This window comes from Schistocerca serialis, chromosome 3, assembly GCF_023864345.2.
Source record: "Schistocerca serialis cubense isolate TAMUIC-IGC-003099 chromosome 3, iqSchSeri2.2, whole genome shotgun sequence".
In the NCBI taxonomy this organism is placed as follows: Eukaryota; Metazoa; Arthropoda; class Insecta; order Orthoptera; family Acrididae; genus Schistocerca; species Schistocerca serialis.
In genome coordinates this window covers 28,071,302-28,096,814 of record NC_064640.1, presented here as the reverse complement: position 1 = coordinate 28,096,814, position 25,513 = coordinate 28,071,302, and the positions used below count along the sequence as shown (strand labels likewise).

Genomic DNA, 25,513 nt, shown 5'->3' with positions numbered 1-25,513 from the left:
TTCCCCGATGTTATTCAATCTGTATATTGAGCAAGCAGTAAAGGAAACAAAAGAAAAATTCGGAGTAGGTATTAAAATCCATGGAGAAGAAATAAAAACTTTGAGGTTCGCCGATGACATTGTAATTCTGTCAGAGACAGCAAAGGACTTGGAAGAGCAGTTGAACGGAATGGACAGTGTCTTGAAAGGAGGATATAAGATGAACATCAACAAAAGCAAAACGAGGATAATGGAATGTAATCAAATTAAATCGGGTGATGCTGAGGGGATTAGATTAGGAAATGAGACACTTAAAGTAGTAAAGGAGTTTTGCTATTTAGGGAGTACAATAACTGATGATGTTCGAAGTAGAGAGGATATAAAATGTAGACTGGCAATGGCAAGGAAATCGTTTCTGAAGAAGAGAAATTTGTTAACATCGAGTATAGATTAAAGTGTCAGGAAGTCGTTTCTGAAAGTATTTGTATGGAGTGTAGCCATGTATGGAAGTGAAACAAGGACGATAACCAGTTTGGACAAGAAGAGAATAGAAGCTTTCGAAATGTGGTGCTACAGAAGAATGCTGAAGATAAGGTGGGTAGATCACGTAACTAATGAGGAGGTATTGAATAGGATTGGGGAGAAGAGAAGTTTGTGGCACAACTTTACTAGAAGAAGGGATCGGTTGGTAGGACATGTTTTGAGGCATCAAGGGATCACAAATTTAGCATTGGAGGGCAGCGTGGAGGGTAAAAATAGTTGAGGGAGACCAAGAGATCAATACACTAAGCAGATTCAGAAGGATGTAGGTTGCAGTAGGTACTGGGAGATGAAGAAGCTTGCACAGGATAGAGTAGCATGGAGAGCTGCATCAAACCAGTCTCAGGACTGAAGACCACAACAACAACAAAAGAATTGGAATTTTGTTACAAAAAAACCTAATTTGGAAAAGAAAACACCGAAGTGGATCTTTGAGCTGTCTCTTTTTTGTGGGGTACTTATTTTTCCAAATTTTACGTTTATTGAAACTCGGCACATAGCCACTGTCAGTTTACTGCAAACAGTGTTTCAGAGTAAGCCGGCAAGGAGCAGGCAGCCGGTTCCCATGATGAATCATGAGAATGGAGAGGGGAACGTGAGCGTTGAGAACGGATGTTACTGGACAGTAAAGATATTGGGAAACCACTAGTTTTCTGGCACAAAATGCCGATGTTATTTAATGAAATATTAATGACTGGCTGGGGTACCCGGCTTCTCTTAGGTAGCTGATATGAGACCGCGTGGTAGTTGGAAAAAAAGGATGACGTTTAAAGTATATGAGGTAAAAACATTATTGAAAATATTTTCAAACTATTTACAATACTTGTTAAAGTATAAGAGGTAAAAATTTCTAATTGTAAACATATTCTAACTACTTACGATAGTTGTTTATAAACAACATTTATCATTTTATTATACGGGGCATATATGCAGGAATTTTTCGAATTTCTTACTCCAGAGCAGTCTAAGTATAGTTGTCCGTGAGAGAAGCAGGAATCTTTGTGGCTGATGCCGCAATATTTTAAAGTTCGTTCTTGCGCTCTTTTAATTGTAAAACCGTAGCCTAATTTCATTGGAAATTGAAGTCTTTTAAATTGGAATGGCAGTTCACTAGACATAAATGTGTGTACTTTGTACTTTGCAGTTATAAGTTCGGTTTCAATGATGATATTCGATAGCTTTTTGTCGATCATCCTCTTTCCATTACACAGTTTTGGTGAGTTGAGATTTTTGTGTAGTATGACCAGAGAGACAATTTTATGTCGAAGGAAGTGTATCTGCATTTCCGGTACCCGCAAAGAGAAATCACTGTTGAGTTTAATGGGGCCAGTCGTCTGGTGAGTAGGTTCTGTGTCTTCACGTATTTTTAAGAGTTGTTGAGCACAATGTGCTGTTGTTTCATCTTCCGACAGTTAAACTCCGATAATTTTTATTAGTCACAATATTTATGTGTGTGGTCAGAGACGTGATTTCTTTAAGCATGCATTGATCTCGTCTGCTGGGGACCTCGTCTGACTTGGTGGCAACTGTAAGTGTTTGCCGAAAATCTCCTGAGAGTATGAATAAAGCTCCTCCCATCAGTATAGAGTTTCCTCGCAAGTCTCGTAATGATCTGTCCATGGAGCCGAGTGTTTTTTTATGCGCTATTGTGCATTCGACCCTGCAGATAATTTTAGCTTACTTTAGTTCACCCCGCACATACGCTATTCAGATTTTTACATACCGGATATTGTTCTTCGGCTATATTCAACGGCAGGTGTAGAGTGGAATGGTTTCTCTGATTCTCACGGTGCTCATTCTTGTTCGTTGGGAACTTAAACGTGCTTCACGCTCTTCGTCTGTTTCATTTTTTCGCTGTTCATTTTTGTTTTCTCCATTTTGGCTCAGAACTGGCAAGATCTTCTCATCTTTCACGTTTGGGCATTGTGTAAAATACAAATCAAATCAACTTTTTATTAACAAATACACTAAGTAAACCTTAAACCTTTTTCACACTTTATTTTTTATTTATATTCACTCTCTATACCGCTTTGACTACTCACACTTCACTGTCTAACTGCACTACTTTTTCGGTTGCCCCCTTCATCATCGATAAGAAACTGACGTTCAAACCGACGACGGGTGTTGCTTTATATACTCCTATCAATGGATAGCTCCACCAATGGAGAATTTCAGAATGCATTAAAGAGGCTTCGAATGGTCCACAACATTCTAGAACATTCCATAACATTTGTAGAGTGTTCTGAAATGTTTCACAATGGTCTGGGATGTTCCGGGATGTTCCCAAAGTTTCTGCAATTTTTCCGAATGTTCCAGACTATTCCGGGACATTCCAGAAAATCCATGATCATTGTGGAGCATTCCGGAACATTCTGTACTGTTGTTGAATGCTCTCGAATACTCTCGAATGTTCTAAAATTTTCCCGAATACTCACACTTGTTGTAGAAATTTCTAGAGGGTGAAACTTCGCAGTCCTAATATCTTTAAAAGCACGCCCTTCAGGTAAAAACTGGAACCTTCTTCATGGATGGGGGATAGAGGGCTACCACACCATATACTCTCATGATCGTACCGGGAATCATTTCTGAGTTTTAGCGGCACGTACGATGTTCGCTTACTTTTATAATATATATTGATTAAATGCATCTTTTGATATAACTGGTATTATTAGGCGCCGAGGGGCTATCAAGGCTTCACCAAAATAATAACGCTATACAGTTAACTAGTATATTCAATACGCAAATGAATACAGTTAATTTACTGGAGTTGTACGAATGGCTACGAAGTGTTACGATGTGAGGAAGAGATTTCAGCTGCGCATCAAACTTGCTAGTCGGCGACAGGACATATCTGAGCCTGTTAATATCTGAGAGTCGACTATAGAATGTATTCAGATACTGGTCATTTGTAATATTACAAACGAACAGTATCTGAACACGTTCTATAGCCGACTCTCAGATATGAACAGGCTCAGATATTTGTATCGCCGCTTAGCGAGTTTGGTGCGCAGCTGAAATCTCTTATCAGTTACTATTTTATGTTATTTGCAAATAAAAGCGTCGTTATGGTATCCCCAAACTTATTTCGTAGAAACTAGCTACATGCACCAGCACCTCAAATCACAGGCCACCAGCCTGTATCTTCTGAGGAATCCAGTGACCTGGCATATTTGCTTTTGGGCACATCTTCTACGAGAGCTTCACAGAGTACTGGTAGGAGGAACCAAAGTATCATCTGAACTATCGCTGTCTCCAGTGGGAAGGCTTCACCAATATTCTGTACGTCAACTATAACACTTTCTAAGGAATCTCGACTGAAGTGAGAAATCTGCATGGAGGTTGGATCCGCGAGGAGAGTTTGCAAGTTATATTCCTCTAGGTTAGAAAAGGCTAGTTAACCCAAAACAAGTAAGCAGTACTTGATGAGCATTAAGATCTGCATGAAATTGAATGCTTTGACTTCTGATGTTATTCCATTGTGATTGATAGAACATATATTTCCTGCCATCCAGTCGGAGAGGTGATTCCATTGTCCTACACTGTATGAAAGTCATTTAGCTCTTGCAATCCTTGTCGCCAGAGGCGATGATCTTAAACATCCTGCCTGACTGAGCTTCAGCCTGTCTAGCTACATCGGGTTAGTGCGGGTAGGTCGGGTGATGACTTATTGTGAAGAAGAATAGATATACGGCATTCCTACATGTTTCTGAACATTTATCTAACGTTGGGTTGTGAATCCTAGAATCGAAACAGGACGAGTTGTTATTTTATTCACTAAATATTAACAGAATTGCGAGACTATTGCTGGAATTAGCAATGCAGTCAAGGCTAGAACCAGATCTCATTCTGCCAAAAAGATATGGAGCGTGCCGTCCACCTTCAGTGGCTTATATTGCTTATTTAGCATTCGTAACGACGTTGTAAGGTGCGGCAGCTTACGAAAGCTATGTCTGCATGGTAAGGCGTACGGCATTATGGCACATGTTTGAAGAGAACTCCTCACTGCGGTGTACGCTAAGCATTACAAATGCACTCGAACTGATGAAGCAATTTTCAATGCTACACAATTTTGATATAAATCTTATAAGCAACCAAAGATGGGACGTACGCCTGAAATCGATTTGGAAAAATAAAACCATCATTAAATAGTTATGAGGTGATGTCTTTGCACCATCAGTTAACAAATTGTTGTCACGAACACACGCCTAACAATGCGACGAATTTATACTGACAAGGGGACTTTCAAGCCTGTTAATCACGCATATTTTTGAATGTTTGGTATGTCGCAGATGAGCCTGTCCTCAGTACCTGTCTAGCTGATTTAAATGTGATGGTCCCCAGTTTCCGAAACATTGATGTTGAAATTTTATGCGTACTTTGTACATACGTAACGTTAATCAGGTACAGACCAAGCGAGCGTAGCGGGGGGGCTAACGTTCACTGCCACTAGGTTGGTCATGTGGATTCAAAAATTTATTCCTTTTCCTCAATGTCATCGTACCGAATGTCATTAAATAGAATCTGTCATGCAAAATGACTCACAAATAGTCATTTTCACCGTAGTAAATTCATTAATAATTGGATCATTACACCACAATTTCTTCAAATGTGTATTCTGGTTGTAGTTTGTAACGGAACTGAAATGATGGTGGGCTGACAGTAATTTGGAGCCCGCGCGTCGGAAACGGGCGCGCTGGTGTGAGACTGCCAGGGAGTGCACCCTGATGCCATCTATTGGCGAAACTGGGAATTAGCGCTGCCTCTCAGACAATGCACTAAGCTCTTGGAGTCAAATGTATTCTTTTTCTTGGTAATTATAAGTTATTAGTGTATGATTTAATGTTATAAGGCGCTAGTAGTAAATTATTATGACTGGTATGAACTCCAGGGTAATAAATATAAATATTCTTAAATACTAAATGATTTCGGTGAAAAGATGGTAGGGGAACGCCCCCACTCTTGGTGATACGAGCATAGCTAGAGGTAGCTGGAGACACAGGGACTGAACAATGGAATGGCCTGGGGAGTGTTGACGTGACAGGACGTGCGTAACTGTGCTCACGCAAAAGTGATTGTGCAACCGCGAAGAGGCGAATATCGTCGCCGTTTGTGGAGTAAAACGCGACGAATGGTTGTCGAAGCCGTCTCTATGCCACTGGGGCTGATTGTAAGAGTTCCTGCGCCCAGATTTTATGGCGGACGTGCAGTAGCTTATACGAGTGCTACAGCTCGTAGTTCCAGCCGCCATTAAGGGCACGAGGCGTGAAGAGCTGCGTTAGCCACATGCATCCCACCACCAGCACCGACACGTCTACCCATGGCAAGACTGCTTGAAATTGTTAAGTCGAACTTTGTATACATGTAAAAGGAGAATACCAGTTTTCTTTTGTGCAAGTGCAGAGGACAGAATATAGTAATGAGTAAAATTACGACGCATGTTGTTCATTGTAAAGTGTAGTAACCTGAAACATAGTGTAGTGAAATCAGACTGAGGCCACCATCGCCTCTTTCATTTACAATTCTTTTGGTTGTAGAATACTTTAGCGTTTAAGAATGTTGAAAAGAGCAATGGTCACACCAGAATGAGTCGCCTATTTATAGTTACTTAAATTTTTCTGAGTAACCTTTCAAGTAAAGTCACTTAACTAATTCTATATCAATTGTCCAAAGAGTACTATCCAAAATCATTAAATAACTTGAAGGATAGAATTTTGTTAACCTAAGTTGCATAAATTGTCTTGGTGGTAATTACCAAGCCAACTCACAGAAATTGAGAGAGTATTTGCTTTGTAGAATCACCTAGAATGATCAGAAAGAGTAATATTCAGAATTAAGTTTAAATTCAACTCAAGCCGTTTCACTTTGAAACGAGCCAAAAAATTGATTTATTCTTTTGCTCCTTCAGAGCTGGCGACCGTAGTTATAAGTATTTTCAGGAGGATTCGACGGTAAGTCTGCTGCTCTCGTCGTGCTGATAGGATTATCCACTGCTGCTAGCAGTGGTGATTGGATACATAAGCTCACTACCAAGTTAAGTGGGTCAGGTAGGCAGTGTTACCGTGTGAACTGTAGGGCACTGTAGGCCGTGGATCGAACCCGTTCAATCATCACAGCTCTTTGAGAAATAGTCCGGTTAGGAGTGTACTAATCCAATAGGTAAATACTGGCGAGTAACGGTCAAAAATGTATACGCAAGTGAATTTAGCAAGGTCCATGTAGCACCTAGTTAATGTGGTGCAATGGCGAGGGTAGGAGTGGAGTAAAAGTGAGCTGAGCTTGTGGCAGCTGTGCTGTCTTCAAAGATTAATAACGTGAATTCACTACTAACTCTTACCATTAGGGCTGAGCTATTTATGGTTAAAATACGTAGCAGTAAGCGCAAAGGCGTGACAGCTACAAGTCCGTATTGGCTTTATCCATACGGAAGTTGGATACGGGTCATTCTGTCAGTGGAGGGGGTTAAAACAACCGAGTCAGTTGAGAACATACCCCATTTACTGATGGAGAGATTCGGCGGTTCGGTCGCAAGTTCGTAGTTGAGTTACCAATACTTTGGACAGTTCCTAAGAGTTCGCAACAATGCACGAAGTATTAGCATCTGTGGATAAGATTCAAGAAACGGGTAAAGTACTCTTCCCTAATTTTGATCCTCATTTTATAATTAATACCGACGGAAACAGTTGCCATTACCAGTCAACGTATAACTGATCCCATGCAGAACAAGAAGCGAAAATCGATTTGAACAAGATTGGTCATTCCCTCACAGCACAGTGTACTGTAACTGCGTCAGGAAGGATATTCCATTATGTTTTATTATGCAAGAACCATCCGGGAAATTTAGTGGGCTTGTTCACTAAAGAGCTGACTAGTTAATTACAAAATAAAAAAAAAATGTAATTCTGACCTGGAAGAAATCAACAAATTTCGTGAAAGAGCTGCACGAAAGAGTTTTTAAAATCTGTCACTCATCCGTACTTGGAGAAGAAAAATTTCTTTTCCTTACTGATTCGGGGTGGGTCAGACTCATCAGACACATTACGATCAAACCTTGCAACGGCGCCGTAAAAGTTAATCACCAGTTTGCCATACCTGCCATGTTTATTTTTACAGGGGGGTTAAAATGTCCACAAAAAAGTTCAAAATGCTCTCTACTTGCTAAAGACTGATAGAACTAGGGATCAATTTAGTGCATATGCATTTACATTAACGTTCAAAGATGAGTGGTTCGTGTTGAAGTTGACCGAAGAAAGAACAGTCTAGTTTTGCGAATGTAAGCGAACTGTGTTTTTCCTGTATCCCTTATCAAAAATTCGTGTGCCTGCAAGACAGGCGCTCCTATTAACTGTGCGTGGTGCTCGACGAATTTTTGTTTCTGTTGCTTCTACGACAAATATCATCTGGAATTCTGTTCTAGTATAGGAAGCGATAGCGAGAATCTGTAATCTCCTCTGTAACAAATGGAATACGTATCTGAAGAAAGCTGAAATGATTGATTTATTAATGAGATTACTACATCGAAACTGACAGTGTTTGAATAACTTTGTGTGACATATACCATAACGTTAGTAGATAAGTTCTTAGTGTTTTTCCTTAAGTTTATAAACATAACAGATACGCATAACAGAGACTTTAGTCATCAATAAGATATTCTCTTTGACCATTTGCAACTGTCTGCCAACGCTGCGGTAACTTTTCGATTTCGCAACTGTAGAATTCACGTGCTTTTGAGGCGAAGAACTTCTCGAGCCATATTCGGAGCGAATTTTCTTCCGGAAAGGAAGTTCCTTGAAGTTTCTCAGAGACAGAGCGGAAAAGGTGAAAATCTGAAGGCGCAAGATCAGGTAAATAAGGTGGGTGTGGAATGACTTCCCAACCCAACTCCTGTATTGTGTTTTTTGACAGTCTAGCAGAACGCGGGTGGGCGTTGCCGTGATGTAGCATCACATCACTCAGTGTTCCTGATCGTTGTTCAGTGTATGTCAGAACCGATGATTACACCTCGGGGAAGTAATTCGTAACACACCAAAACGTCGCTGTTATGTCAAGTGCATAAAATTATCTTTAGTGAATATGTGCAGGTCTTTATAGAGGGCGTTACCGCTTTTCTTGTGCTTAGCCATTCCTTCCATTTCCTTATGTTAACACAAAGATACCATACCTCGGCACCAGTAACGATACAAGATAGAATTAGGCGGTGTTGCTGACGAGCCAATTGATGACGAACAAGCAGAGATACACACATGGCCAACCGCTGATTTTGTGGTTTAGGCTTAGAGCATGTGGTACCCATGCACCCGATTTCTGAGCCTTCCTATTTGCGTGTGAATGTCGTACGATGGTGGAACGATCACAGTTCATCACATATCCTAGGTATCGAGTACTATGATGTAGATCATTGTCGATTAATGCGTTTAAACGATCTTCATCAATTCCTGAACATGTAGAGTCATTAATGTCAAAACGATAGACCCTAAAGCGAGAAAACCGTTTTCTTGCCATGCTCTGCCCAGTGGCTCTATCCTGAAACACGGGGAAACTGTTTCTGGCTGCTTTCTCTGATATCATACCTCTGTTGAGCTCAAACAGCAGAATTTGTCGGAAATGTTCAGATTTCTCCACTTGGCACTCCATTTCGTTGTGTCCACAGCTCCATTCACTATTTCCAAATCACAAAACGACAATATGTAAACTCAAATAGCAACAGTGAACTACAAACAAGCAATGGCTATCGATAGCTAAACCCATAGAAACCGGAGTACCGACATGCAAGACAAAGACACTATGAACTTGAAACTTCCTGGCAGATTAAAACTGTGTGCCCGACCGAGAGCTTCTGCAAAGTTTGGAAGGTAGGAGACGAGGTACTGGCAGAAGTAAAGCTGCGAGTACCGAGCGTGAGTCGTGCTTCGGTAGCTCAGTTGGTAGAGCGCTTGCCCGCGAAAGGCAAAGGTCCCGAGTTCGAGTCTCGGTCGGGCACACAGTTTTAATCTGCCAGGAAGTTTCATATCAGCGTACACTCCGCTGCAGAGTGAAAATCTCATTCTGGACACTATGAACTTATTCACAAACCTAATATGAAAAGATATTCTGTATGACGAAACTGAAAGAAAATACGAGTACATGTCTGAGATTTCAAGCCGTCGTGCCAGCATGATGGCTCTGCACTTTAAGCGCTGCGGTACGCTCACTTGGTCGAAACATGACTAAAGTTAGGGTATAAGCTTTACATACAAAAATTTCAACATCAATTTTCTCGAGAACCATGAGCTGTCGCATGAAAAGCCGTTAACCAGGTACTCTGGGCAGGTCCCCCAACAACACACCTATGACTCATTAAAATTTGGTCTGAAGGTTGCCATGTGAGCTGCATGATACAATGTTCTATGTTGTACGGTGGCCGTACCATACGATATGCTGAAAGTCCCCGCCGTACATACATTGTTACTACTCAGCATGAACTGCTGAAGCTCTCAGTGATACCTTGATCTTATTTAACAGGTGCGCACGTGTTCTAAGTACGTTCTTCTGAGTTGCTTGTATCATTAACACGAATAGTGTAAACCATATTTTACACAGTTTTTACAGCCCACACTGTAACGGCTTAAGCGTACGACAATAACTATGTCAAACCGTTTTTTTCTGAGGCCCTATCTGCTGTCTTGCGAAAGTACAGTCGAATGACTGGCGAACATCCCTACTATAGTGTGTCGGGGGCAGTTATTGGATATCAATCTTCACATTAACGTAAAAAAAGTTGTGAAGTTTATACACTACTGGCCATTAAAATTGCTACACCACGAAGATGACGTGCTACAGACGCGAAACTTGACCGACAGGAAGAAGATGCTGTGATATGCAACTGATTAGCTTTTCAGAGAATTCACACAAGGCTGGCGCCGGTGGCGACACCTACCACGTGCTGACATGAGAAAAGTTTCCATCCGATTTCTCATACACAAACAGCAGTTGACCGGCGTTGCCTGGTGAAACGTTGTTGTGATGCCTCGTGTAAGGAGGAGAAATGCGTACCATCACTTTTCCGACTTTGATGAAGGTCGGATTGTTGCCTATCGCGATTGCGGTTTATGGTATCGCGACATTACTGCTCGCGTTGGTCGAGATCCAATCACTGTTAGCAGAATATGGAATCGGTGGGTTCAGGAGGGTAATACGGAACGCCGTGCTGGATCCCAAAGGCCTCGCATCACTAGCAGTCGAGATGACAGGCATCTTATCCGCATGGCTGTAGCGGATCGTGCAGCCACGTTTCGATCCCTAAGTCAACAGATGGGGACGTTTGCAAGACAAAATCCATCTGCACGAACAGTTCGACGACGTTTGCAGCAGCATGGACTATCAGTTCGGGGACCATGGCTGCGGTTACCCTTGACGCTGCATGACAGGCAGGAGCGCCTGCGACGGTGTACTCAACGACGAACCTGGGTGCACGAATGGCAAAACGTCATTTTTTCGGATGAATCCAAGTTTTGTTTACAGCATCATGATGGTCTCGTCCGTGTTTGGTGACATCGCGGTGAACGCATATTGGAAGCGTGTATTCGTCATCGTCATACTGGCCTATCACCCAGCGTGGTGGTATGGGGTGCCATTGGTTACACCTCTCGGTCACCTCTTGTTCGCATTGACGGCACTTTGAACAGTGTACGTTACGTTTCAGATGTGTTACGACCCGTGGCTCTATCCTTCATTCGATCCCAGCGAAACCCTACATTTCAGCAAGATAATGCACTACCGCATGTTGCAGGTACTGTACGGGCCTTTCTGCATACAGAAAATGTTCGACTGCTGCCCTGGCCAGCACATTCTCCAGATCTGTCACCAACTGAAAATGTCTGGTCAATGGTGGTCTAGCAAGTGGCTCGTCACAATACGCCAGTCAGTACTCTTGATGGACTGTGGTATCGTATTGAAGCTGCATGGGGAGCTGTACCTCTACACGTCATCCAAGCTCTGTTTGACTCAATGCCCAGGCGTATCAAGGCCGTTATTACGGCCAGAGGTGGTTGTTCTGGGTTCTGGTTTCTCAGGATCCATGCTCCCAACTTGCGTGAAAATGTAACCACATGTCAGTTCTAGTATAATTCATTTGTCCAATGAATACTCTTTTATCACCTGCATTTCTTCTTGGTGTAGCAATTTTAATGGCCAGTAGTGTAAGTTAATGTCACAACGAACGAGTGTAAGTAGGGGCTGGAGAATGACTGGGATGGAAACTGGTTTCCTCAATTAGAACGAACCATCACAGAGTATGATTAGTTCGTTAGTGAGACGACCGGAAAACGAAATCTGTATTGTTGGACGGTGATATGAACCGACGGCCTCCTGGACAATAGTTCAGTGCCCTACCAGTGCGCTTTCTCGTAATGCAAACCGCGTGTCCACAGTAAAGTCAATTACTAAGTTCAGAAGCCTGCATCGTGCTATCAGATGATCGTGAATAATTCTTCACCGTACATGCAGTCCCAATCAGTGTTGATCTTTAGTGACTACCACTCGTCAATGTTTGAATGACACATAGCAATGATGCCTTCTCGTCCAATGGAGTCTTGTGAATGAACTAGAGTTTACGGCCGGAATATCTGGTCTCAATATTTTTGCGATGCTTTGAAAGCTCTGTAAATGCACTATAGGAGAAAGATTCACACGGAAATTTTGTCTCGGTCTAACATTAGAAACTGTCAGGTGAGAGTATTAAAATTGTCGGAAACAACCTACATACGATCAGACATTGAATGCTGGTCAGTGTGCAAGAAATCTGCTAGGTATCTGTAACAAATTTTTTAACTCAGAATATGTTTTAATCTTTTGAATGAAGGTTTTTCGGATCTCATTGTCTCATTAAAAAAAGTACCTTCTATTCAATAAAATAACAAGGGGGCTGTTTAAATTGAAACGAATGAGCTTAGGCTATTCATTTTCATGAAATATCGTTACAGTGTTACTGGATTGATACTTAAGAGGCAATGCACTAAAATCTTTACGCTAAGGACTGTTAATATAGAGTAAGAAAATAATTACGATGTAGGAGAAATGGTGTTGAATATGTGGAGAGAGCCACTCTGAGTCTCCTGAAGGGAAACGAGCGTAAAGATAAGAACGAGGCCGTGAAGATAAATTGAAGGATGAAAGCGGAAGGGAGTGATTCAAAGGATGATTTAATTTTTTTTCTTTTTTATGCTGTGAAAGAGAATACGGAAGCTGCAAGGGTGCGTAGCTGTGGGGAGAAATGACAAGGGGAAACGCATGATGGATTTTTACAGAGGGTGGGATAGAACAGGGACCACGGAGATAACAAATGGCTTATTAAAGAAAAAGAAAAGCAATACGGTGGAGGAATGGTAACTTGAAGACGGCAGCAGACAGTTGGGGTGCAGGAGATGGGCGCAGACAAAAAATATGGTTGCTTTTTTAAAGGAAGATAAATTTCCTTCCTTCTAAGTGTAACACACACATGTCTGTGTGAAAGGCACGGCGACATAGAGTTAATTCAGACAGACATACCAACAGTTCGACACAGAACGATCAATAAAAAATTTGTGTATCACGGGCACGTCGTCGGTGGTAAGATATGTTTCTTTCAAACGAGGGTTGGAACTTTAATAGTGGCACCTATTTAATTACAGCTCGTGCAAGATAGATACGTGTTTCAAAATTTTACTGACCTTCAAAGTAGTCACCAGATTGTGTATAACCCGTTGTCAGCGAGTTGGACGTCGTAGGATGTTCTTAACAGTGCCAGTTGCGTTGACAGTTCGAGCGGCGTGGTCTATATTCCGACGAATTTGTAGCAGTTCTGAAGCGAATGCCGTGAAGTGTTTCCCTCAGTGTAGAAATCGAGTTGAACTCACGAGGGCTTAATTCAGGGGAGTGCAGTAGGTGGTATAGCACTTAGCAGCCCCATCAGTCAAACAAATCAGTAACTGATTGCTATGTACGTGCTTGCGCATTGTCCTGCAAAATGATGGTCACGTCCTGCAGAAAGTGTCATCACTTCTATCTCTATGCTGCTCAGTTTTGAAACATAATCTACAACCAGCTTAGAGGCAGAAGTGATGACACCTTCTGCAGGACTTGACCATAGTTATGCAGGACAATGCTCAAGCACGTACAGTGCAAGCTGTTACTGATTTGTTTGACTGATGGGGCTGCTAACTGCTATACGACCTACAGGACTCCCCTGACTTAAGCCATCCTGAGTTCAACTCGATTTCTAAACTGAAGGAAACACTTCACGACATTCGCTTCAGAGCTGCTACTAATTCGTCGGGCAATAGACCGCACCGCTCGAACTGTCAACACAACTGGCACTGCTAAGTGTGTCCTACGACTTCCACATCGCTGGCAACAGGTTATACGCAATGCTGGTGGCTACTTTGAAGGACAGGAGAACTTTAAAACACGTATCTATTTTGTACGAGTTGTAAATTAATAGTAGCCACTATTAAAGTTCCAATCCTCGTAGAAGGAAACATAAACATTAGACGATATTTCTTATTATATGAAGGTAACAACTGAAATAATCATAATATTCTGATCTAAAGGAAACCAAGAGAATTTATGCCATTAGTAAGGAATACTAAGTATCGGAGAGTGAACATGAACATAGCCATTAACATCGTAAATAGTATAAATAGCACTGTTTTGAGACTGTCTAGCATTTGATTCACAGGGTCACGGCGAAACACTTCATTACCAAGTGTATCTTCCATTATCTTTCTGAGTTACATTCATTGCAATAGCCCAGACGCTAAACGTTTTCTAGTACAAATGTAGGAAGCAAACGAGTTCCACGCCGGGAAGAGGGCTTCGTTGATGTGAAAAAGTTGTTATGAGATTGAATACAGCCAACACTGAGGAATTTGCAAAATTACTTTGAGAGTTATCTTGCAATTTCGTCCTTCTATAAAAACGACATGGTAAGGTAGGACATAAAGACTCCCCCTCCATCATCGAATGAACGGGGCTAGGATTAGTCGAAGCAGAAGCTACATAATGTATATAATAAGGTCAAATAATAAAGAGAAGACATTCATTTTTACCCTGTGGGAGAGAAGGGCAAGAACCTCAAAACTGAAAAAACTTTTCACTTGGTGCAGAACGACTACCATGGGTAGAGAGAAGTTCTTTCGATATTCTCATCCTATCATCAGACTGTATCGAAACTGAACGGATATAATGAAACTACTGTTTCGATCAAAAGTGTGCTACAGTTAAAAGGTTTTGCTTGCTGGGTAAATGAAACTGACGACAGAATTAAAATTTGAGATGCCAGTAGGTGTCATAAAAGCCACCATTAAATTCATAGCCGGCCGAAGTGGCCGTGCGGTTAAAGGCGCTGCAGTCTGGAACCGCAAGACCGCTACGGTCGCAGGTTCGAATCCTGCCTCGGGCATGGATGTTTGTGATGTCCTTAGGTTAGTTAGGTTTAACTAGTTCTAAGTTCTAGGGGACTAATGACCTCAGCAGTTGAGTCCCATAGTGTTCAGAGCCATTTGAACCATTAAATTCATAAACAATGTCACTACTTTTTCTGATTACTGGCGTCACTTCATGGCTGATTTCTTTTAATTGTACAAGACGATGTCTAACAGGGCAGCTGTACATGTCGTAAGAATAGAATCGTGTTACAGTGGCTTTTGAGGAGTATAAAATTGAATTACAGTTAGTTTCTTACGCCGATAAACTCATCTCGCACAACATGGTGTGTCAGCACACAATTCCCAAACATCATAATCCACAGAAATTTCATGAGCATTTGATGCCATCCACTGACAGAATTCGGGGTACAACGAACTACATAATTTCTGATGTTCAAAGGGGGACTAAAACTCTAGGTCAGTGTTCTTGCATGTCAATATTTTGTTTGTGCGGTTCTGGAAGCGTACCAAATGATACCAAGGTACTGTGTAAAAGCTAGTAAGACCAACGTGGTCGCTATGATTAACACCAACCGCATCAGCATAGCAATATTACATGCCCAGCCACTCACATTTACGTCGCACCAAGCGCACCAATGCGTAATATAACCAAACAGCTTTATATTCATCACGGTATGTTACAACAGAGGCGTATCTTTCATCTAATAGTGCAAGTGTCCCTTTCTAGTTTTCCTGGTATCTGCTTACCTTTGAATTTTTCCATAAAGTGGGGAAGTTGATTTCCGCGTGGGCTCTACAGAGTGATAGTTGTGGAGTGCGTGTTTATTGGATCTGCACAAATTATGTTGTCTATTGCTCGTTCTTTGAACATCTCAAGAGGAACTAGCGCCAATATATGTAAATTCAAGAAACAAAGAAAATCAGTTAATAAATTGTTCGGTTACGACACTTAGGCAGTGTTTGGCAAGCAAAACCGTCGGAGGTAGTAATAATTACTGTCATTTGATAGTCAGTCACTTGTTTCCTCAGCTTTATATATATATACATATATAGATAGATAGACAGACAGATAGATAGACAGAGAGATAGATAGAGAGACAGAGAGAGAGGGAGCGATTCACGAAGATATGCAAATATTTTAATATGTTATTCTACAAGTAAAACTAAAGAAAAAAGTTCACATAAACATAGGTCCGCAAATATTTTGCCGGAAATTTAGCAACTTTGCTAATATGAAGCCATCGCAGAACTGTACGAGGTTAAAGTAAACCACAGTTTCCATTTATGTTGTTGTTATTGATCTGGTGAATCTAATAATACATGTACCACACGTGTATCTGCAGTAGTTTTCCAGAACATCCAGGGAAGCAAAGACGTAGTTTCGAAAAAAATTTAATTTATTAACTACTTGGTCCAATATGTTTTTTACATTCCAGACAATTGCACGAAGTTTGCAACGGAAGTTGTAGAGAATTTAATATTGGAAAAATGATGGTGAAAACTTTAACTGAAACTGTATGAATGTGTCAGATAATCTGCTTTTATTAATACAATAACACGTGAAATCATATTAAACCGGGTGAAACAGTGCTCAGAGTTAAGGATGTTTGGGTTGGGTTGTTTGGGGGAGGAGACCAGACAGCGAGGTCATCGGTCTCATCGGACTGGGGAAGGACGGGGAAGGAAGTCGACCGTGTCCTTTGAAAGGAATCATCCCGGCATTTTCCTGGAGCGATTTTAGGGAAATCAAGGAAAACCTAAATCAGCATGGCCGGACGCAGGATTGAACTGTCGTCCTCCCGAATGCGAGTCCAGTGCGCTAGCCACTGTGCCAGAATTAAGGAAGTTGTAGAGTGTATATACAATTTCACAATAAATGTTCAAAATATCTCCACCTAGTTCAATGCTTTTATCTGCACGTGTAGAACAGATTTTGTTGCTCGTTTCAATTTCACAGGGTTGTTCTTAATTTCGTCTATTGCATTCATAATGCGAGCAAGTAACGCCTCATGTGTATTGACTTTATCGTCATAAACTAGAAACGATTGAAACAACTCGGTAACGGTTGCCAATAATGACATAAACGTTTGTACTTTATTAATGGGAAATAAGCAATGTATTATAATCTTTGCTTCTCTGGATGTTCTCGAAAACTACTGCAGATACACGTCTGGGGCATGTTTTATTAGATTCACCAGACCAATAGCTACAAAATAATTGAAAATCGTGCTTTGCTTTAATCTCGTACAATTTTGCGATGGCTTCATCTTAGCGAAGTTGCTAAATTTCAGAAAATCCTTTATTAGCCGTAACTCCGTAAGTAAACATTTGCGGACCTATGTTTATGTGAACTTTTTTCTTCAGTTTTGCCTGTAGAATGACGCATTATCTGCATATCTCGTGAGTCACTCTGTATATATATATCAGACCGGTAAGGCTTATGAAACAACAAAATAAATTTAGAGGTTACAATAACATATAAGTAAAAGGTAATAAACCTTAATAAGCTGGATATAATTACTTACAGTGTTAGTATTACAACGAATTATACGTTCTGAGCATTTATCTAGCAATTAAAGTGAAATTATTCATGATGATAATGAACGAAGGGAGCAGAAAACGTCAGGACGTCATCACTAGTCGTTGCACGCAATGCGCTCACCATATAAACACCCTTAGATCTGGCGTTTGTACCCTAACAATGTGCCTGCCTTTCTATTACATTCTTTTCGCTCTCCCATTTGTCAACCTAGCTAGCATACCACCATAAAGAAGGCCAAATATGAAAAACAGTGTAAGCATCTCACCGTAACAAAGGAGGAGTTAGGTTTAGGAATACAAAGGAAGGTTAGTATGACCGGCGACATTCCTTCGACAGAGATTTTCCGGTATACTGTGTTGTATTATGAAACTATGCTGTAAAATTTTATTATTCGTTTTCTCGATACTTTGTGTGTCTAAATGCTGTTTCTCTGTGTGGTATGTATTGTGTAAATAGATTTATTAATACCTTTTGAAATACGTCGCATTTAATCATCACTCTTACTGATTTCCTGTTTTTAGCTTTTTGTTCATTTTTCCTCGTAAACGTAAATTAAGTCTGGTTGTGGCTCCACGACTACCTGTCATTCCACGCATTACAGCTCTTAGCTTAATAATTACTTATTAATAATGTGATAGAGGGGTTATATTTGCTTAATGAATTGATAGATATCATTACGTGTTGCATCTAGAACCACCAACACTTTAAACAGATCTGTACAGTAAGCCCAATTATTCATTTATCTATTACTCTTATGATAATTTTTGGCCATTTGCTAATATTTTGTATATATGATCCCCATCCGATGAAAAAATACTAGTATTTTAGAAGATGCTTTGCATAGCTATAAAAGTTTAGATCCAACTCTCGGTGGAAACAGACGGAAGTATACAACTCATAATAAGAGATTTAGCTGGTACTGTGGTGTTAGTGTTCTAATTCTAGCGACCGTGCTGGAGTAACTGACGTTACCCACTAACTGATTCAAATGATCTGCAGCAGTATGAAATGGGCAGCAGGTGATTAGCGACTATAAACACGATTAACAGCTAATTCCCTGCCTCTTGACCTTTCTGTTAACTCAAACTGACGCTTAGCGTCACGCACGGTTACGGAGAATTCTTTCGGAAAAAGCGCTGTAAAAATGTGACAGGCGAAAGGCAAACAGCAGAGCTGTCTCCGCGTAGCAAGAACATAAACATTGTCGTAAACGTTACTTAGTGACAAGCGTGCAGCACTATCAACAGAATCGCAATGCAATTTGTGTGGCGTCGTAAACGCCACAAGCCGGATCACAAGCCGTAAAATTGCTATTACTTGGAACAAAGAGTACCACGGGGTATGCCCTGGCCCTTAAATTTCAAGCACTGAGGTTTACCTATTCGGCTCGGTAGTTCAGGAAGCCATTATGGCTAGCTGTAGCTGCTCACGCAATTTCAAAATCCGCTGTTGGATCACCATTCCCGAGAACGATAGCTCTTCATCACGTTTAGCGAACTGTTTGACAAAAGCACAACTCATGAACGTCCTGAATGTTACTCCTTGATTCTTACTCTTTTTTTTCATGCGACGCCGATTAGTATTTCTAGTTCACAGCACATATTCCAAAAAATGGCTCTGAGCACTATGGGACTTAACTTCTAAGGTCATCAGTCCCATAGAACTTAGAACTAATTAAATCTAACTAACCTAAGGACATCACACACATCCATGACCGAGGCAGGATTCGAACCTGCGACCGTAGCGGTCGCGCGGTTCCAGACTGTAGCGCCTAGAACCGCTCGGCCGCCCCGGCCGGCCACGTATTCCACTTTCCCTTAATAAACCTTCAATTGTCGTCCCTTATTCTAAGACACCTCTCAATTTTCTTGCTCGCTATTTTTCCCCTTCTGTTTCAATAAATTAGTAAAATTCTATATTTAAGCTATACACCTCAAACAACGCAAGTTCTAAAACGTTAAGTAGAATCCACTAAAATGAAGACACCACAAATACTATGAGGCAATATGATGAAACCTGGATTTAATGTAGAACAAACAGCATGTTCGAAAAAAATAATGGAAAGAAAGTTCGGTGCAGAATATTTATGCTAGAATTTAGAGCTTGTAGAAATGTGTTCTTTTAGGCTGCTGGATTAGATGGCTGCTGAGCTGAACAGAGAACACTCATGTCGCTGCAGAGAACTTAGGTGTTCGGTATGTCACGTGAATAGACCTTTCGACTGACATTTGAACGTAGGACTGGCAAAAAGAGATATCACCGCCAGACGCATATCTCTGCGAGCGTGCAGAGGTGTCAAAGTGTGCCCTCGATTTATCGATTCGGGGACAAAAGAAACTTACAGAGCCAACTACCTTCTAAAACAGTGTGTTGAAGACTGAGACTGTTGTCGACTATCATTTATTGAAATAGGCAATACGCCGTTACAGAGCAACTAATCACTTTGTCCCTTCAACACTGGATAACTTTGAGTCGGCTTACCACACAGAAAAAACTCATTGTATAACGGACTCAAAAATGTACTATGCTTAAGGCATCCCAGATATGCTCCATAATGTTAATGTCTGGGGAATTTGGCGGCCAGTGGAAGTGTTAAAACTCAGACGAGTGTTCCTAGAGCCACTATGTAGCAATTCTGGACGTGATTGGTGTCGCGTTGTCCTGCTGCGATTTCCCAAGTCCGTCATAATGTATACTAGATGTCAATTGATGCAGGTGATCTGACAGGATCACCTGACCTGTCAGAGTCCTATCTAGAGGTATCAGGGGTCCCATATCACTCCTACTGCATACGCCCCACACCATTACAGAACCTCCACCACCTTGAACGCCCCCTGCTAACATGCAGGCTTCATGGATTCATGAAGTTTTCTCCATATCCGAACACGTTCATCTGCTCGATACAATTTGAAAGCGAGACATAAAGCTTTGTGGCATGCCGTCATCAATGGTACACGAGTGGACCTTCGGCTCCTAAAGCCCATATAGATGATGTTTCGTTGAATGATTCGCACGCTGGCACTTGTTTGTGACCTGCCATTGAAATCTGCAGCAATTTATGAAAGGGTTGCACTTCAGTCACGTTGAACGAATTTCTTCAGCCGCCGGTGGTCCCGTTGATGTAGTATCTTTTCCCGGCCACAGCGATGTCAGAGGTTTAATGTTTTATCGGATTCCTTATATTCGGGGTACATTCGTGAGATGGTCGTACGTGAAAATTCCCACGTCATCGCTACCTTGGAGATGCTGTGTTCCATCGCGCGTTTCCGACTACAACACCACGTTCAAACTCACATAAATCTTGATAACCTGCCATTGTAGCAGGAGTAACCCATGTGATAACTGCGCCAGACACTTGTCTTATAGAGGCGTTGCCTATCGCAGCGTCGTATTCCGTCTGTTTATATATATCTGTATTTGAATACGCGTGCCTATACTAGTTTCTTCGGCGCTTGAGTGTATTTTTGCTGTCACAGCCCCCTGCGCAATGAAGTGGCTGTCTGGCATAAGAGCTAACGGTACGTACCCGACGTACAGACACTTCTTAGTCCGAAGGTATTCGTGGTATTTAACTAATGCTAATATTTTCCAGAATCTTACAATCTTACCTATATAAAATGCGCCTGCTGTCACACTGCAAACTAAATGAGGGCCATATGTGATTATTCGGCATCTAGGGTAATAAGTTAGTTGTCTATAGCACAAATATTGTAGTAAGCTCCTATGGGACCAAACTGCTGAGGTCTTCGGTCCCTATGCTTACACAACCTGACCTAACTTAAACTAGCTTACACAAAGGACAACACCCATGTCCGAGGGAGGATTCGAGCCTGCGACGAGGGGAATCGCGCGAACCGTGACAAGGCGCCTGAGATCGCGCGGCTACGCCGCGCGGCTGTGTTTAGTAAACTCTCCCTTTTTCAACGACCGGTGAGCGTAATGGTCGTGGTCACCTCGTCTACATTCCAAACTCATTATTCATTGGTATCAGCCTTCAGATTGCTGCCGTGATGGCTGACCGTAGTTCACATGGAGTTCACGTTTTTCAACTTCGTGGCCACAATATGCAATATCTGTTATTTTCACTAATTCTAACCCACGATAGTCCTTGGTTTACATTTAGTAGGTCGAATTCGTTGTTACAAACTGTTGCTACAACATATGAACAACATTAATACGAACCGTTCAGCTACTTTTCAGGTTAAACACTATCATCTACATATTCATTAGAGGGTATTTGACTGTTTTTTGGAAACTGTCTTAAATGATTAATTATGTCATTGTATGCTCCTAACATGCTCTTTACCAATTTGAACTTCAATATTTTTGTATAAAAAAGGAAATGAAATCCAGATAATTTGAAAGCCCGCTAAAGCGCTCCATTCGAGTCATGTGACCCCTGTGCCGTTACCGGCTAGCTAGCTACTCCTACTGTCATAATACCAACTCACAGTGATGCCTTGTTTTGGGATTTACGTTTGAAAAATGCGTTACAAAAGGTGTGTAGTACAATACTGCAGAATTACAACTATAAAAACTCCTGAAATTTTTTTTTTGTAGTGTTCCAGAGAATGAGAAGATGCGTAATATGTGGTTACACTGTAAAGCCAAATTGCCATAACGTCGACGACAAGTTCACTGACTTCATTAAAAATATGTTGCACTATAAAGATAAAATTATTTTGTCTTCTAAATATGATCTCCAGATTTTAGAACGAAGGGTGGTGTCATTCAACGAAATTAAACGCTAAGTGAAAATTGTCGATTTACACAACCACCCGTCAATTATTCGGTAGCTCAGATGTTAGAGCGAAATCCGTCGAACTTTTCAAGATTGTGTCCGTAGATCACTGGCTCCTATCTACCCTGAAAGAACATTTTAACCTATTTGTTGAACGACTCGAAAGTCCTCTCATATGAAAACCAAATCATGATTACACAATTTCACCACATTGATCAGAAAAATAATATTATCGTGTTCTGCTTACTGTTTACGTGTACTTACATATGCAATCACTGTTCACACACGTTCAAAAAGATATTTTCTGGTTAACGTGACCACACACTTTTTACTTTATTAGAAACTATTTTTTTTTTTTTTTTTACAGCTAAGAACCTTATTGTTTAATCTCTACAGTTTCATCATCTTACATAAAGATGAAGTAAGTCACTCACAAACATCGCAACCCTTACGTTTGTGTTAGCTGCTTATTGAACAGGCTTTGTATCTCTCCGCATGACATTATCGTCCTACATATCATTGTACTCTGTGCGTATGGTGTATTTTCACCACTAGCAATGCTTTCCAAAAAAGTGAACTGGTTATTTGCAAAGTAAATGCATTTTTCTTCTGTTGGCCATTTCTCAAATGGTTCAAATGGCTTTGAGCACTATGGGACTTAACTTCTGTGGTCATCAGTCCCCTAGAACTTAGAACTACTTAAACCTAACGAACCTAAGGACATCACACACATTCATGCCCGAGGCAAAATTCGAACATGCGACCGTAGCGGTCGTGCGGTTTCAGATTGTAGCGCCTAGAACCGCTCGGCCACTCTGGCCGGCTCCATTTCTCAGACTAAGACGAATGTGAAGCAACAAGTAATACATCCCATGGTCGAAATAATTGTTACAATCAGATCTTGCTAACACCACTTTCGCATTTCGTGTAAAACTTTTAAGAATATGTCACCCTTGCAGGATTCGAACATGTGACCTATGCGGTGGGATACGCTATCCGTTGCGACAGCGAACGCCCACTGGATGACGTCTTTCTGTTGGGTGTCTTCTATACACGAAATCAGCACAAAATTTTGCCAAGAATAATTTTATTGTGCTTAGTGTCGTAGGTCATGACTGATAGTTGACAATCTCGTTATAACATACGGACTCATTTGCAAAAGTTGTACAGTTCCTTCAATGATGTTGATGAGAGCAGGGAAAAGAATGGCCATCGTTGCACATATCGCTACTCCAAATGAAGGTGCATAAACACATCAACTTCCCAAGGATTCCACCATCAGCGTTAGTAAAATTCCTCTTTCTATTGTTACCTAAAAGTTGTAATTGCGTGTTACATCACTAAATAGGTAAACTCTTTGCAGGAAAGTACGTAAAAACCTCGTAACTTCAGCTAACGCTCCTGTAACACACGTACAGCTTCGTCTTACTTCTTGTCTGTGACGTCACTAGAGCATCAACTACTAACACATTATTTTCGATCACGTGACCAGATCTTGATATTTAATAATTTTTAGGCTTTCATTACATAGAAATATATTTTATGAAAATATTGATCTTAAATACTGTTTACATGTTATAAACAAACAGAATAACAAAATTCCGAACCATAGCCGCACGGAGTAGCAACGCGGTTAGAGGCGCCATGTTACGGACTGCGCGGCCCCTCTCACCGGAAGTTCGAGTCCTCCCTCGGGCATGGGTGAGTGTGTTGTTCTTAGCGTAGGTTAGTTTAAGTTAGTTTAAGTAGTGTGTAAGCCTAGGGACCGATGACCTCTGCAGTTTGGTCCCTTAAGAACTCACACAATTTGAATCCGAACCATATTTTAACATAGGAAAATATCTTATTATACCCTCTCTGTAAAGTGTGACAGTGAGCTCGTTTTATTACTTCATGCAATAGTGGTTCTTCCCCACCTACCTGAGGGTGGAGCATAGGATGAATGAGGCCTTCTGTGCCTCTGTGTGATAAACTGTTAGCCTACTTTTATCTTAACTATCTCTACGTGATGAGTACATAGGACCCTGGAGAATACTCGTAGTTTCTGTCTTGAAAAAAGATTTCTGAAGCTTTTCTAGGAGTTTCTCACGAGAGGCGCGCTGCATTTCTTCGGGTGGCTGTGAATAAATCTTTTTAGTGCTTTCGTGACATTCTGTCGTCAGTCAGACAAGATTGTGACAATTTTTTGCTTATGCTCCTTGCCCCTTGTTAGTTGTAGCTCAGTGAGGCCAATACACTTAAGTTGTATTCAAGTACCGGACATACAAGTGTTTTGTATGGATTAACTTTTGCAGGACACCCCTAGTCTCCCAATGAACTGTAACCAGCCATATACTTTACCTGTAACTGAACCTATGTGGTCGCCCTCCTTGGTATCTCTACATACTCTTACTCCCAAATAGCAGTGACTTACGAATGTTGTTATTAAAGGCTACAACGCTTTCGTATAGCGCACGATTTAGAATTCCTCTGCATTATCGGCAAGTTACCTCTTTTTAAACGGGGCTTTTATTTTGTCGGGAAATAACTGGATAATAACTGTAAGTTTTTAACTAACAGAATTTTCTACTTAACTAAAAAAGCAAAAAGTATAAGATTTCAATTAATGCTCTCACATAAGTCAGTGATGCATAAGACGCGATCAAAAAGTTTCCGTTCGAAGGCCGTACAACCCAGAATCGGAACGCCAGTCCAGCAATAGCACCATGAGTATTGAAGCAATCGTTCCACTGACGCACCAGGTTGAAGATACGTCTTTGGTAAAATACGACCTGCTGATGCTTGAAGAAATACGTAATTGCCAATTACTAGATCCAAATGTTTGTCCGACAGGAGTCGTTAACTTTTCACTGCCTTTTCTATGGGACCGAAGGCGTGATAATTTCATGGGAAGGGATTAGGACTGCATGGCGGCTGCTCGAGTGTTTCCGATATGAGGAAGTGCGAAGAAGGGCCATTCCACAACGCTAGTTTCCGACAGACATTCTGCCACACACACATTCTTCGTCCTCCGATGGATGTCTACCGGTGTTTGTCCAATGAAAGAATAACTGCGCGTTGTTCTTGTTTGGAGGCATTTGGTAACAATGTTCCCATAGGTCGCCTTTCGTATTTACCTCATGCAAGTCGGAGAGACACGAATGCCACAGTAATCCCGTGCTTACGTGCCGGTGCTTATACACCCTCACCGTAGTCATTCTACGGTGCATATACACTGTAGCAATGTCCTCAAATGGAGACGTTACGATCGCCCTTATATAAGATGTTCCCGTTACACTACCCAGGGAACCATTAGGTATTACTTCAGTGTCT

At 41.2% G+C, this 25,513-nt stretch overlaps 1 non-coding gene across 1 annotated transcript; it reads left to right on the top strand.

Annotated features, from left to right (window-relative positions):
- Window positions 1–9,421: 9,421 nt before the first annotated feature.
- Window positions 9,422–9,496, top strand: Trnas-cga (transfer RNA serine (anticodon CGA)). The gene has a single exon. It is a non-coding gene; the product is annotated as a tRNA-Ser (tRNA).
- The last annotated feature ends 16,017 nt before the right edge of the window (window positions 9,497–25,513 follow it).